Source organism: Bubalus kerabau, chromosome 16 (assembly GCF_029407905.1).
Source record: "Bubalus kerabau isolate K-KA32 ecotype Philippines breed swamp buffalo chromosome 16, PCC_UOA_SB_1v2, whole genome shotgun sequence".
Taxonomy (NCBI): Eukaryota; Metazoa; Chordata; class Mammalia; order Artiodactyla; family Bovidae; genus Bubalus; species Bubalus kerabau.
In genome coordinates this window covers 50,546,515-50,561,939 of record NC_073639.1, presented here as the reverse complement: position 1 = coordinate 50,561,939, position 15,425 = coordinate 50,546,515, and the positions used below count along the sequence as shown (strand labels likewise).

General features: G+C 49.1%; 1 non-coding gene across 1 annotated transcript; it reads right to left on the bottom strand.

Moving 5' to 3' along the window:
- Window positions 1-410: 410 nt before the first annotated feature.
- TRNAE-UUC (transfer RNA glutamic acid (anticodon UUC)) lies at window positions 411-483 on the bottom strand. Its single transcript has one exon. It is a non-coding gene; the product is annotated as a tRNA-Glu (tRNA).
- Window positions 484-15,425: the final 14,942 nt, after the last annotated feature.

The window sequence follows — 15,425 nt, the reverse complement described above, 5'->3', positions numbered from 1 at the left end:
ACCTGGCCCTTTTATTGGCTTTTGAGTGGCGACCAGCCAGACCCCACTTTCAGTTACAGCATGAGATTACTATCTGCACTTTGGAACCATGAAGACCAAACCTAGGCAGTGAGGTGACCAACCCATTCGTTGCAAAACACGGTCCAGAACCCAGGGATCCTGGGGCACCTAATCCAAGCCTTTCTGTATGTATTTACTTCTGGGATGAAAAGAGTTATGCTTCCCCCATTCACTTCTCCAGAGATTGTGAGTCACAGAACTATCCTGGGGATGAGGGTGGTCAAGAGGAGACACAGCTGTCCCATGGGCCAGGTGCACCCATTAACCCCCAGGAGTACCCCTGTTTCTTTTTTTAATAAAGTATTTTTATTATTATTTTTTGTTGCATTGCAAGGTATGTGGGAGCTTAGTTCCCTGACCAGGGATCGAACCCATATCCCCTGCAGTGAAAGCACAGAGTCCTAACCACTGGACCACCAGGGAAGTCCCAGCACATCTGTTTCTGATGTGCTCCTGTCTGGTGAAATATCAGTGAATGTGTCTGCTGCTTTATCTACTGTGTTCGAGGCCCCCCCACTGTTTCTCCCTCTCCCTTTCTTCTATAGGCCTCCAGGTCCCTGTGCAGGGCAGAAGGAAAGAGCCTCCGGCTCCCCGCGCTACAGAAATGTCCTGTCTGCCCAGACAGTGGGGCCGAGCTCCAACTGAGCATCTTCCCAGAGGCAGTGTGCAAAAGCTAGAGAGAGGCCGAGCCCATCACGGCCTCTACACCCCGAGCAGGACTGCACGATGCCATTCCCTGCACAAGTTTCTTCTTCCCACACAGTTTAGGCAGCTCTGCTAATAAGAAAAGAAAAATAAATAAACTGCAGAAGCATCTATTTAAAAATCTAGGCTTCACTGCCCAGGAGACTCAAGTCAAAACAAACTTCAAAGAGCCAGTGAAAGCACCTTTGCTTGAGGGTCTTGAAACAGATCAGAACTGGGGAGTCCCTACGTCAAGTCTGATTTTGACCTGAAATAAGCCAGCGGGTCTGGGCTTTAAAGGAGCCCTTACCCAAGTCGACAGGCTTCCCTGGTAGCTCAGGCGGTGAAGAATCTGCCTGCAAGGAGGGAGACCCGGGTTTGATCCCTGGGTGGGAAAGATCCCCTGGAGATGGGAATGGATCCCCCTCCAGTATTCCTGCCTGGACAATCCCATGGACAGAGGAGCCTGGCGGGCTACAGTCCGTGGGGTGTCAAAGAGGACATGACTGAGCATCCAACACACACCCAGGCCAACATGGCAGCGAGGATTTCATAAAGGAGCCACATGAGAGCCGAGCCTCATCTCCACGTGTCTGTTTATGCAGATTACCCATCAGAAAGATGTAAATGGCTGCTCAAACATTCAAGTCACTGAGAGCAGGGAGAATGTGATGTTTTCATCCTGTGCTGGATGAGGGCACCAGTGATGGACGGACTGGTGCAGGGGGTCAGCTCTGCCATCAGTCAGCTGAGCGGAAGTAAGGCTTTCAGGGACAACCTCCCACCCGGAGCACGGGGTGTGAGGAGAAGGTCCCCATTCATGTATCAGGTGGGATCCTGTCTTGTTTATCTCATCCTATTCATTCCACTGTCATTTTACTGTCTGGTCTGTTTGGGATGCGAGAACCATAGCAGTGATAATACTAACTAGCATATGTAGAGCCCTCACTGTCTGCCAGGCCCTGTCCTGAATGTTTCACATCATTCAACTCATTTAATCCTCAAAACACCCCATCTACAGTCTCCCCATCTGAATGAGAATAATGGTAAGAACTAAAATATGTACTGAGTGCTTACTGGGTACTGAGCAGTTTACTTGTATTAGCTCAATCCTTTGAGAAAGAGATAGATGACATTGTTCTATAGACAGGAAAATGAGGCACAGAGAGGTTAAGAAATACACCCATTGCGTGTCAGAGAACAAACTTATGGTTGCCCGAGGCAGGGGGTGGGAAGGATGGGGGAATGGATGCTTGGGAAATTTGGGATGGACAGGTACACACTGCTGTATTTTAAAGGGATAACCAACAAGGACCTACTATATAGCACAAGAAACTGCTCAAGGTTACATGGCAGCCTGGATGGGAGAGGAGTTGGGGGGAGAATGGACACATGTATATGTATGGTTGAGTCCCTTCTCTGTTCATTTGAAGGTATCACAACATTGCTAATTGGCTATACCCCAATATAAAATAAAAAGCTATAAGAAAAATATAAAGAAACACACCCATGATCACACACCCCAAAGATCACAGAGCTAAGGCAAGAACTAGCCAATCTGGCGTAAGACTCTTAAACATGGCCAGTACCACCTACTGAAGGTCATTTCCCAGCCCCATTGGTGGGATTAACTCCCCTTGCAGGAGCCACAGGGAGAGAAGTTAGTGCAGGAATGGGTCAGCGCCCTCCTCGGCGGCAGTGTGACATGATGGTTAGGGTGTGAGCTCTGCCCAACAAGCCCCAGTGCACTTGACTGCTTCACTCACCAGCCTCATGAGACTGGGTAGGTGACTTCTGCTCCCCGGTCTCAAGCTCCATCCACAAGCACAGAGAATGACAGCTCCCCCCTTATAGGGTTAGTGATTGTTAGTACCGCTGTTATGATTGAATTCCAGACTAATCGCAAGTGGAATTATGAATCAGTACAGAGGATGAGATGGCTGGATGGCATCACCGACTCAATGGACATGAGTTTGGGTAAACTCCGGGAGTTGGTGATGGACAGGGAGGGCTGGCGTGCTGCAGTCCATGGGGTCACAAAGAGTTGGACAAGACTGAGCAACTGAACTGAACTGAATGGTTTATTACTAATCAATAGAGGAATTATTCAGAAAATACCAGTGGTCCCCAGTGCAGCAGGACTGTATTCTGACAGAGTAAAGGAAGACTTCTTCCCACATATCCCACACCCCAGGGGAGGGGGAACGAATATTCTGGACCAGTTATGCCTAGCCTCCACTTTGATGGTCAAGCTGACCTCAGCCAGCTGTACCCTCCACGCCCCGTCTCCATGGAAGAGAAATTAACTGTAAAATTTTGAAACCATAGAGAAAACACAAAGTAATCAAATTTATCCTCCAGTGACAAGATCAACTTTCCTGATCATAAGAAAAAGCAGAGCTAAAACAAGCTGGTTACAAAGAAAGCAGCCTCGGGTGACTCGGACCTCCCGGAATCACATGCCACACACATCAATGCCTCGCCTTGCCCACAGCTCTGACCCTGCACACGCCACTGTGCACATCTAGGCCTCCCCTTCTGGGATGCTGGGCTGGGGCAGGAGGAGATGCCCAGGCCTGGAGGGTTCATGCACCCTCCAAATACTGACCCCCTGAAGGAAGTCCAGAAGAAATGACAGAGGATGAAGGGATCCCTGCCCCTCCCTCAAGGAAAGAGGAAGAAACAGACTTTCTGCAGGGGGATACGGCTGCACAGAGAACCAGAACTGAACAGATCAGCTCCCAGAGCCTGGGGCCACCCGACAGTCCCTGGAGCCTCTGAGACCAGCCTTCAGGGCCCACTTGAGCCTCTTAGAGCAGGTGCTCTGGGATGGGGCAGGGACATCAGTATTTTTAAAACAGATTTATTGAGATAGAACTCAAGTAGCATTCAACTCATCCATTTAAAGTATACAAATCAATGGATTTTAGTATATTCTCAGATACATGTAATCATCACCATACTCCATTTTAGGACATTTTCATCACCTCAGAAAGAAACTCAACACCTTTATCATTTCCCAGTCTCCCCAGTCCTCCAGCCCTGGGCAGCCACCAAACTACTTCCTGTCTATGGGTTTCCAGTCCTGGAAATTTCATGCTGGCAGAACCATACAATAGGTGATCCTCCATGTCTTGTCTCTTTTCACTTAGCATCTTATTCCCGAGGTTCATCCACGGGGTGGGATGCATCTGAATGTCACTTCTTTTTTATAGCTGAATAGTATTCCCTGGTGGCTCAGATGGTAAAGAATCCATCTGCAATGCAGGAGACCTGGGTTTGATCCCAGGGTTGGGAAGATCCCCTGGAGGAGGCCACTCCGGTATTCTTGCCTGGAAAATCCCCATGGACAGAGGAGCGTGGTGGGATACAGTCTATAGGGTCACAAAGAGTTGGACATGACTGAGCGACTAATCACACAGCACTCATGGTATTCCATTGTATGGGTCCACCAATGTCCACCTTTGGCAGCTATATTTTTTAAAAGATCTGAGAACCACTGCTAGAAATGGAAATGTGTGTCATTCCATGTAGTGTCTCCTCCCAACCTCTTCCTCCATCCTCAGCTGTATCCTAGATCTGTTCCCATGGATTTATTCTCTCTTTTCCCCTTCAAGTCCTGAATCCGATCTCTTCTCACCATGGTCACTGCTATGCCCTGGCCTGAGCTGAGACCCCATCGTCTCATCCCCTGGAGGCTGTGTCAGCCCCTCCCCATCTCCTCATCCACCTCTGCCCTGCAGTCCACCCCACACAGCAGCCAGAGCATCCTGCTGAAAACAGGCAGACCACGCTGCTCCCCTGAGAACCTTCTGGTTGCTTTTAACCTCACCTAGAACCAATTTGAGGCCCTCTGGCCACTACTGCATGGTCTGCCCCTGCTCCCTCCCCACCTCCATCACCACCACGGCTCCCTGTTGCCCACCGCCTTCAAGACACACTCGCCAGCTTGCTCTTCCTTCCATGAGGGCACTTCTGCACAGTGGGTATCCACTGGCTTCCGAGCTTGGTTGACCCAAATTAAAAACCTGGACTCTTCCTCCCCAGTTGTGAGACCCTGGAAAAGTCCCTCATGTCTCTTAGATGATTGTGCTGTCTGTAAAATGGCTCTAAACTATGTCCAAAGCCCACCTTATAAAGCCTCAGTGTTGTGCCCATAACAATTGAGGACACACGGGGATGCCAGTCAGTGGCACACATATTATTGCATCTACGGTTCCAAGAGCTGTTCACACAGGCTCCCTTATTTAATTCTCAGCCTAAAAAAATGGTCCAGGACTTCCCTGGTGGTCCAGGGGTTGAGAATTCATCTGCCAGTGCAGGGGACACAGGTTTGATCCCTGGTCTGGGAACAAAGATCGCACATGCCCAAGGGCAAATAAACCCACGTGCAGCAACTACTACCTCCACATCCTAGAGCCTGTGCTCCACAACGAGAAGCCACTGCAAGAAGAAGCCCGCACACTGCAGCTAGAGAAAGCCCATGTCGAGCAATGAAGACCCAGCGCAGTCAAAAACTAAATAAATAATTGATTAAAACTCAAAAATAAATTATTTTTTTTAATGATCCAGGGACTTCCCTGGGGGTCCAGTACTTAAGACTTCACCTTCCAAAGCGGGGGTTGAGGGTTCAATCCCTGGTTGGGGAGCTAAGATCCTACATACCTCATGGCTAAAAAAAAAAAAAAACCCACAAAACAGAAGCAATGTTGTAACAAATTCAATAAAGACTTTAAAAAGTGGTCCACATTAAAAAAAAAAATCTTTAAAAAAATGGTCCAGAACTAGAGTGAAGGGACTCCACCCAGAGCTGGTGGGCTTGAGGACTGTCCAGAGTCTGGGGGTGACAAAGGCACCCAGCCCATCCTGGAGGGTGTCACATACACCAGTTCATCATTCCTGAGCACCTACTATGTATCAGCCACTTGCTAGCACTGAAGATTTGGCCACAGCCACAATCAGACAGGTTCCACAAAATCAGATGCAAGTGGGCCAGGAGAAGACCAAAGTGACCTCCAATCCTCAAGATGGGGGTGTCTAAGTGGCAGAAGGCACGATTCACTTTGATGGCCAGAGAATTCCAGAGAAGCGGAGGTTTTGGAGGGGAAGTGAGGTTGTAATCTACCTTGACAGCTAGTTTGAGACTCTCCTGTGTGACGGCCTTGTGCCATGGGAGGCCCTGCTACAAAAATCCCTTGACCCTCCAAATGGACAGCCCCACATGTCATCCAGAAGGACAGCAAATTGGGTACCGTGTGTGTATTAGTTGCTCAGTCATGTCCAACTCTTTTGAGATCCCATGAACTGTAGCTGGGCTTCCCAGGTGGCTCAGCGGTAAAGAATTTGCATACAATGCAGGAGATGCAGGTTTGATCCCTGGGTCAGGAAGATCCCCTGGAGGAGGGCATGGCAACCCACTCCAGTGTTCTTGCCTGGAGAATCCCATGGACAGAGAAGCCTGGTGGGCTACAGTCCATGGGGTTGCAAAGAGTCAGACACAACTGAAGTGACTGAGCACACACACACACACACACACACGAAATATAGCCCACCATGCTCCATCTGTCCATGGGGATTCTCCAGGCAAGAATACTAGAGTGGGTAGCCATTTCCTTCTCCAAGGGCTCTTCCCAATCCAGGGATCCAACCTGGGTCTCCCACATTGCAGGCAGATTCTTTACCATCTGAGCCACCAGGGTGGCCACCCATTATTTGTAATAATGAGGAAAAATTGAAACAGCCTGAATGGTCCTATATGATAAGTAAGCTGGGAATAACCATGTTCAAGTATTACACAGCTACTTTAAGATATGTTTTTGCAGTGTCTTTCTATACCATGCAGAAATGCCAACTTTATCATGTAAAATGTTTTTAAAACATACTTTAAAACAGTTAATGAACTAAAAACCCTCATAGAGAAGAAACTGGAAAAAATGCCAGTATTAACAATGGTTGGTTCTGGGTGACAGGATTATGAATCAACAATATTTTCTTCTTCCTGCTTTTTTTTTAATACTTTCTAACTTGCCCACAACGAAAAGTCATTACTTTTATAATAAAAAGTAGGGACTTCTGCAGAAGGAGAAGAGGGTGGCAGAGGATGTGATGGTTAGATAGCATCACCAACTCAATGGACATGAACTTGAGCAAACTTCAGGAGATGGTAGAGAATGGGGAGCCTGGTGTGTTGCAGTCCACAGGGTCGCAAAAAGCCAGATACAACTTGCTGACTGAACAGCAACAACAAAAAAAACAGATAACTAATGAGAACCTATAGCTCAGGGAACTCTGCTCATTACTCTGCGGTGACCTAAATGGGAAGGAGATTCCAAAAAGAGGGGATATATGTATATATACAGCTGATTCACTTTGCTGGACAGTAGAAACTATTATAATACAACATTGTAAAGCAAACTATACTCCAATAAAAATTAATTTTAAAAAAATGAAGGACTTCCCTGGTGGTCCAGTGGCTAAGACTCTTCATTCCCAATGCAGGGGGCCTGGGTTCAACCCTTGGTCAAGAACTAGATCCCACTTGATGCAACTCAGAGTTCACGTGCCATAAACTAAAGATTCTGCGCGCCACAGCCAAGACCCAGTGCAGACAAACAAATAAAAACAATTTTTTTTAAGATGTCATTGAAAAAACAAATTCAAGATGCAGAACCCATGTAGTGAGCTGTGTAGGGACAGTCAGTGTGGTTTTGACATCAGCAGAGGCAGCCTTGTCACTTGCCCCAAACCTGGCCCCCAGCTCACCAGCATCCCAACCCCCTAGAGCAAGTCCTGGGTAACTAGGTAGATACACAGATCAGATTCTTGGCCCCTAAATCTGAGCTCTTTAAAGACGTGGAGCTAATATTTTTAGCTCCTAATTTCCTAATTACTCCAGATTTCCTAATACTCCAGAGCTCCTTCTGGGATGGGGCAGGGGAGTGCTGTTAGGAAGGAAACATTAGAAACAAGCAAAAAACCCCATGGCCCTATTACCTCTTTACATCTCTGAACCAAAGTAACAGTGGAGCAACACGATGAGGAGTGATTCTGTGTTAGAAACAATCAGTCAACAATAACCATCCATAACTTCCCAATGGAAACCAACTCTGCTGAGCCAACTGCAGCAACCAATTCTAAACTCTGTCATTGCAGCATCCATGCTGGGTTTTGGCAACAAGAATATTTGATCATAGAGAATCTTTCCAAAGTCCTCCCTGACCAGATCAGCAGCCACAAGCTCCACTCAAAATGCCTTTTTTTCCAAAGGCAAGACAAACAGGTTTTCTTGGTGGCAGCATGCAGTGGGGTGGGGCAAGATGGGGACAAGAGGACGTGGGGAGGCGAACCTTTGCATCTCGAAAAAGGGAACCCTGTGGCCAATTCCCTGAGGATGGAACTGGCAAACTACCCCCACCCACTGGTTTCAGACACCCGTAGGAGCTCACGGCTCATGCTCAGTGCCCATGGGTAAAAGCCTCGGGACTCCAGACCCCTGTCATTCCACCTGCTCCAAAAACATCCTGCTGGCACTTCCTGCACAGCCATCTAAGAGAAAGGAAACCACTGTTCCTTCCTTCAGATAGTTAGGGTCTTTGCACCTGTATCTGTATACCTGGATTCTTAAATGTCACTTCCTCCATGAGAACTTTGAGGATCACCCCTCCACAGGCTCTCACATCAGGCTGTTATAATCTTCTGTATGGTGTTGCCTCCATTTGTTTTTCAGTCATCTGCTTGTCAAACACACACACACATACATACAACCATAAGAGCAGAGATTTTAGCTATCTTGCTGGCTGCTCTGTGCTCAAAATGCTACTTAATATTTAATAGGGGCTCAAATGTTTGTTGAATGAAGAAGTGAATGCACTGTCTTCATCCCTAGATTACAAAAATAAACATCACAACTGCTGCCTTCCAGGAGCTTCATTCTAGAGAACAGAACCATCCTGGAACACATAATTGCAGAACTTGTGGTGAGGACAATGCACAGGCAAGTAACCAGACCAAAGGTTACAACTGCCCCATCCCACCCTGGGGCCTCTTACAGGTCATTTCCTTCCTTCATTCCTGGCTTCCCTGATAGCTCAGTTGGTAAAGAATCTGCCTGCAATGTGGGAGACCTGAATTTGATCCCTGGGTTGGAAAGATCCCCTGGAGAAAGAAATAGCTACCCACTCCAGTATTCTGCTCTGGAGAATTCCATGGACTGTCCATGGGGTCACAAAGAGTCAGAGACTACTGAGCAACTTTTACTTTCACTTTTCTTCATTCTTTCCAAAAATTATTCATTGACACCCTACTATGTGCAAAGCACTTGCATGGAAAAACAGACAATAAAAATGTCAGCAAATAAGATAATTTCAGATGAATGTCCTTAGGTCACCCTGATTCCTCCATTTCTCAACAACCTCCCCCATACCCAATTGCCACAGACTCTGCCACGTCACCCATCTGTGTCCCTGTGAAGCCTCTCAGGCCCCGGAAGTCGTGACACTTCTTTCCCACGTGAGTGAACATTAAGAACAAGTTATCTGACTGTCCTACTATAGGGCACAGGAACTAGAGTCAAAGTCCTGGAGAAAACCATAACAAAAAAAGAAAACAGCAGAAATTAACACAACATTGTAAATCAACTATACTTCAATTAAAAAACAATAATACATTTTAAAAAAGAATAAGTCATCCGGATTCCCAGAGAAGCCCTAGCCTCTCCCATTTTATGAGCTTCCTGGTCCAGTAAAAACTAAGAAATGTCAAGGCAGGTTTAAATTGTTATTTCTCAGGTATCCATTTAATGCATTAAATACATGTATTGGGCTTCCCTTGTGGTTCAGCTGGTAAAGAATCCTCCTGCAATGTGAGAGATCTGGGTTTGATCCCTGGGTTGGGAAGATCTCCTGGAGAAGGGAAAGGCTACACTCCAGTATTCTGGCCTGGAGAATTCCATGGACTGTATAGTCTGTGGGGTTGCAAAGAGTTAGACACAAATGAGCGACTTTCACTTCATACACCTATTAATATATACATGTCATGTACACATGTTATTAATAATACATTAACTGCAACCCAACAGGGGCTCCCCAGGCAGTTCAGTGGTAAAGAATCCACCTGCCGATGCAGGAAGCACAGGAGACACGGATTTGATTCCTGGGTCGGGAAGATACCCTGGAGAAGGAAACAGCAACTCACTTCAGTATTCTTGCATGGAAAATCCCATGGACAGAGGAGCCTGGTGGGCTACAGTTCATGCAGTAGCAAAGAGTCAGATATGACTGAGTGACTGAGCATGCACATAACCCAACAAACCCTAGTATGATATCACTGACTTATGAAGATGGATCCACACAGGTCCAGTTACCAGGAATGGGTTTAAAGTCTCATGAGAAATGATTTATTTTGAGTCTTCTCAGTGTATCTTGGTGATTGAAAACATAGCTTCAAATGTCAAGGGTTAATTTGAGATTCTTTGTCACTGTAAGGATGAGCCAAACGACCCTCCCAGACACTCCCCCAAGAACCACATCGGTTCTCAAAGAGGAAGAGCCGTTACCCATAAGGCCTGAGACTCAGGGCAGGCTGCCTAAGACTTAAGAAATGACTCTGAAGAGACATAGCCCAGTCCCCTGAAAACCCACCCAACTCTGCTGCTGCCCGCAAATGCTAGTTTGGAATTGAAGTGTCTGTGAAAGCCCCCTCCCAAACAGCTTTAGGCAGAACTAGATACACAAGGGCTGGAAAAGTTTATTGCAAACGTTAGAAAGTTGGACAGTGCTAAGTACTGGCAAGAACACAGGGAAAGAGAACGCACCGTGCAGAGCGAGCCAGAAGAACTTGCTGAAATGAAATAGACACATTCCCTCCGCCCCAGCCATCCACTTCTGAGATGCACTCAGAACGATTCTCACTCAGGACCCTCAGGCACATGTGCAAGGATGCTGCTTCAACATCTGTAAAACTGGGCTCTGGAGCCAACCTGATGTCCTCGATAGGGATGGGCAAGAAAAAGGTGGTCCATGAGCTGTACGGAATATTACACAGCAGTTAGAGGTAACTCAGCAGAAATACACACTGTGACACAGAGGGACTGCAAAGGGACAGGACTGCATGAGAGAAGCAGGAAACAGAACAAGGTCCAGAGCACCATGGAATTTCTGTTCATCAGAATACCTGGGAATGTGGCAGCACTAATGTTTCTCATAGATGCAAATTCAGGGTTATATATCAAATGCGTTGAAGGGACTGGCTGTGATGGGAAAGATAAAGGAGGTGGGGACTGGGGTGAAAGGGAAGAGACAGGAAGAGAGGCAAGGGAGAGATAGAAGGGAGACAGAGAGAAGGAAAGGGGAAAGCAGAACCTGTAACAACAACACATTAGGGACTGTGGAGTGAGGTTCATCCAACCCTTTGCACCCCGTGCAGTGGCACCAACATCAACAGGCCATTGCTTCTCTGCGATTGTGAGCTTGGAGCGGATGCCATAACAAGATCAGGCAGCTTTTCAAATGGACAGGCAGAGGCAAAGAGAAGCTGGGGAAACGCTGTCCATAGAGTATAATGATCTAATTCAAAAGGAACCAGAGAAATGAAGAACAGTTTACGAGCAGTCAGGGTCAGCCACTCCAGTGCATCCATAATAGACCAGCACAGCAGGAGGTGCATCCTTAAACAAGTTCCCAGGACTACACAGATTCCAACCTTCCCACTACCCCAAAACAACTGGGAAATTCAGCGGTTAAATCCTCTACCTCCTCTACCACCGGGAGCAGTTGCTCCAGCCATGCAGGAAAGGAGTCTCCTTGCTACAAACAAAGTTCCAACACGAGCCTACACCCACCGGAGGGGCCAGGGCTTTGCTAGAATCACACTTTGTTTATACTCACAACCGAAGTCAAGAGCACAGTAGATGACTCCCACAGATGCTTGACCACCTTGGGGGTGACCCCTAACCCAGCAGTTCTCAAAATGAGGTCCCTGGATCAGAAGCATCAGCACCAGAAACTGAGAAATTCGAACCCTGGACCCCATCCCCAGCGCTGCTCAGAAACTGCTCTCACCCTGCTCCCTCCATGACTCGGATGCTCCCCAACATTTGAGAGCCCTGGCGCTAATTAAAACTTCAAGCTTCACTCCAAAAACACAGAAGAGGGAGGCTTGGAAGTAGAAGCTCAGGAAAGAACCTCACTGCTCTGTGCCCCTCCTCCTGCCCTTTAAGCACAGGCTGTTCTCCCAAACGCCAACCACGTAGGGAGAAATGAGACTGGAAAACACAGTGGAGAGAATCAGTGGAATTGGTTTGCTGCCTTTTTTTTTAATTGCTAGTTCTCAGCCCAGTCGGCACACAGCCTCACCTGGGGACGCTTTCAGACTCCCCCCACCAGGGATTCAGATGTAGCTGGGTTTGATATGAGGGATGCAGGGCACAGACCTGGGACTGAGGTGGGGGTGGGGGCAGCCCCTTAAGTCCCACCCACTCCCCTGGCACGCTGACAGCGCCAACCTTTCCCTGACCCACTTTGTCATTTTCTCAGAAGGGGAGGGTGGTAAATATCAGCTGCCAGCCACTTCCCTGAAATAACCTCAAAATGCTTTGCTCCGTGTCCCGGGTACAGTGCCATATGGCCAGCAGAGCAGCCGTAGGCCCTGGGGCACAGCCCAGTCACCCCACACTGCAGATGGGGCTGTCTGCCTGCCTGCCTCCCACACCAAAGCCCCACGCTGGAGACACAAGCCCGGGTGGTACCCAAGCATCTCGCCTGGAGGCTTCAACTTCACAGGAGCCCAAATCACACTCCAAGATAACGAAATCCCACAGGCTAGGGGTCCGGGCCACAACAGGGGATTCCACAGCAGGGCTGGGAGAAAGCTGAGGGGCTGGGATGTCTGGTTGGGGAGGGGACCCCCCCAGGACTGTTCACCTTGCAATCGGGCTGAGTTTAAAGTGCTCCCCTCCCATGGCACCTCCTTTACTCCTGGTTCAGAAACTGGGCGTGAGGAGAGGTGGTCCACGCCCCCCTCCTCTCTCCATCCCATCTTCCATGTTCAGAGCCAGCTCACTCCCTTCTTCCTCCGCCTGCTCTCCCTGGGACATTTTCTGTCCCTTAATGAGGTGGGGGTCTCACTTTAGTAAAAGGTGATGATGCAGAGACAGAGCACAGGGTGGACCCCTTCCCCCAAGGCCCTCCCCTCCTCACTCACCCTGCCATCCTAAGAACTTGGAGGGACTGCAAACCCAGTGGAAGGGTCTGGAGAGCCCCCGCCCCCAGTTCCTGCAGAAGCCTCCAGTGGCCCCGATCCCAGTGACCCAATGACCGAGTGTTGAGTCGCGTCCACCCAGCCCTCAGCTGGACTTTTGGGGACAGCCCGTGGGAACGCCCTGGGGACAGCGCACCTGCCTCTACAAAGGCCTCAGCGTCAGGAGAGCAAGCAGCACCCTCGCCCCCACTGGCCCCCAAACCCAACTTCCCTGGCGGCAGACCGTCCTGTAAACACTGCGTCTCCAGGTGAAAACATGGCTTTCGGGGGAGGGCCTGCCCCAGCGAACAGCCTGTGGGCACACACACACACACACACTCCCACACACAGACACACACACACATACGCGCACGCACGCATTCTGCCGGGAACATCTGTTTTGACGAACAAATTATTCAAGTCAGTCTATGGGACATGAATTGACAAATTCTCAACGTGCAGGTCCCTGGCTCCATACATTTCAGATCTGAGCCAAGCTGGGGATGATACAACCAACTCTTTTATTTTTTTATTCGTTGGCCCACAACCCCTTCCTCACCTCAGCCCAACCTCGAAGAAGACCACATCCGGAGCCCCCAACAGGCTTAGATGAGAAACAATCCGAACTCACACACCTGGGGGGTTACAAAGACATTGCCTGCCGTGGTGTCAAACTTCGCCCAGAGGGGCTTTTCTGCAAAGCTGGGGGCGGAAGGGGTGTCGGGAACCCCACAGTGACTGAGAACCGTCAGCCCTCCCCTGGGAAACCAGAACCATGGGGACCAAGCAGCAATATCCCGCATTAGCGGGAGGAATCGTCTGGAAACGGTCCGCCTCTCCCCGCGGCTCTCCGGCACCGGCGTCCATGGCAGCTTCGCCAGCCGCGCGGTACCCGGACCCCGTGCTGAAGGGCATCCTCAGACCGCTGGAAAATAAACTTTGTCAGGGCAGAGAGTTTCCGGCTATCACCCAGCGATCACCGCCGCCGCTGCAGCGCGGGGTACGTGCGGAGGGGTGAAAAGGCAAACGAGAAGCTATTTTTAGGAGAAAAAAAAAATAATAATAAATCTCAGCCTACCTTAGAAGCAGCAATGCCAAGACTGGGAGGTTCACCGGGAGACAACTGCAGTCTGCTGTGTCAGATTACAAACTGGGGGCCAGAGGGAGAGAGCAGAGAGGGAAGGGGGAGGGAGGGAAGAAGCAGAGAGGAGGAGGGAGGGAGGGGGAGAGAGAGAGAGGGCATTAGTGTGTCTGCACTGCTTGGATTCAGCTAGAAATGATTCATTAGTTTTCTGCAGGCAGGCAAGCAGGCCCAAAGAGAAAAGATGGGGGGGTGGGGTGGGGGGTGGGGAACCAACCGCCATGCAGTGGTACCCAGAGCCCAGGAAACGTCAGTGTTTTAAACACACACACACACATACACACACCAAGATGGCTCTCCCCTCCCTGCCAGCGTCTTTTCCACCGAGTTGTGGCCAAAAGCGGGGACAGAAATGGAGGCCACACAGCTCTCTTAGCCACGCAGGGCTTGGGGTTCAGTGGGTGATGCTCCGTCTGTGGAATAACAACGCAAGCTCTCCCCTGTTGGCTGCCAGGGGCCTCCGGCAACCTACCGGCCGCGGAAAACCTGCCCTCGCGCGCCCCACAAAGCTAAGAAACTCAAGTGCAGCCGGGAATTAAGCGATTATGTGAACCACCCAAGCTGTTCGGGTCTTTACCCTCTGGTCTGGCGCCCCCGCCCGCCCCAACCTCCAGAATCCAAAGAAAGTAACATATGTGTCCTCGTCCCCCAAGAAGTTCAGACTCTTCCACAGACTACCAGCTACCTAGCAACGCGGCAGAGTGACAGACTAGGAAAATGTGTGTGGACGTGACACAGTTTGTTCCCGAGATGAAAACTCCATCGTGTGTGATTTAAAGATGCTAAATAATTTAGCTCCTGGGAAGAAAGCCCCATGTTAGGTCCCACAGACCTCGACTGCAGCTCTGAGGGGTCCCAGCGCCACCTGCCTAGGCAGAGACCAAGCACCAGCGACAGGTCCTTTTTTCAAAAAGGTAAGAGTCTCTGGAGATGGTTTCTGTTGCTTTTCCAATTAACAGGCTTACAAAACGGGCTCATCAGGAAAATCTAATACACCCTCGACCACTGTGGTTGAGTCACTTGCCTTACACAAACCACCATGATCTAAAAAACTGGGAAATTCCCTGGTGGGTCCAGTGGTTAGGACTTCAAGCTTTCACTGCTGAGGGCATGGGTTCGATGCCTGGTCATTGAACTGAGATCCCACAAGCCACAGGATGTTGCCAATTTTTTTTTAAATTTTCTTTAAATTAAAAAAAAAAAAACATGGTATGAAAAAATAAAAAGCTAACTGGCCAGAAGGACACTTCTTTCCCAGACAACTTCTGCATCATGGTGGTACGAGGGTGGAGGAGACATTTTCCTA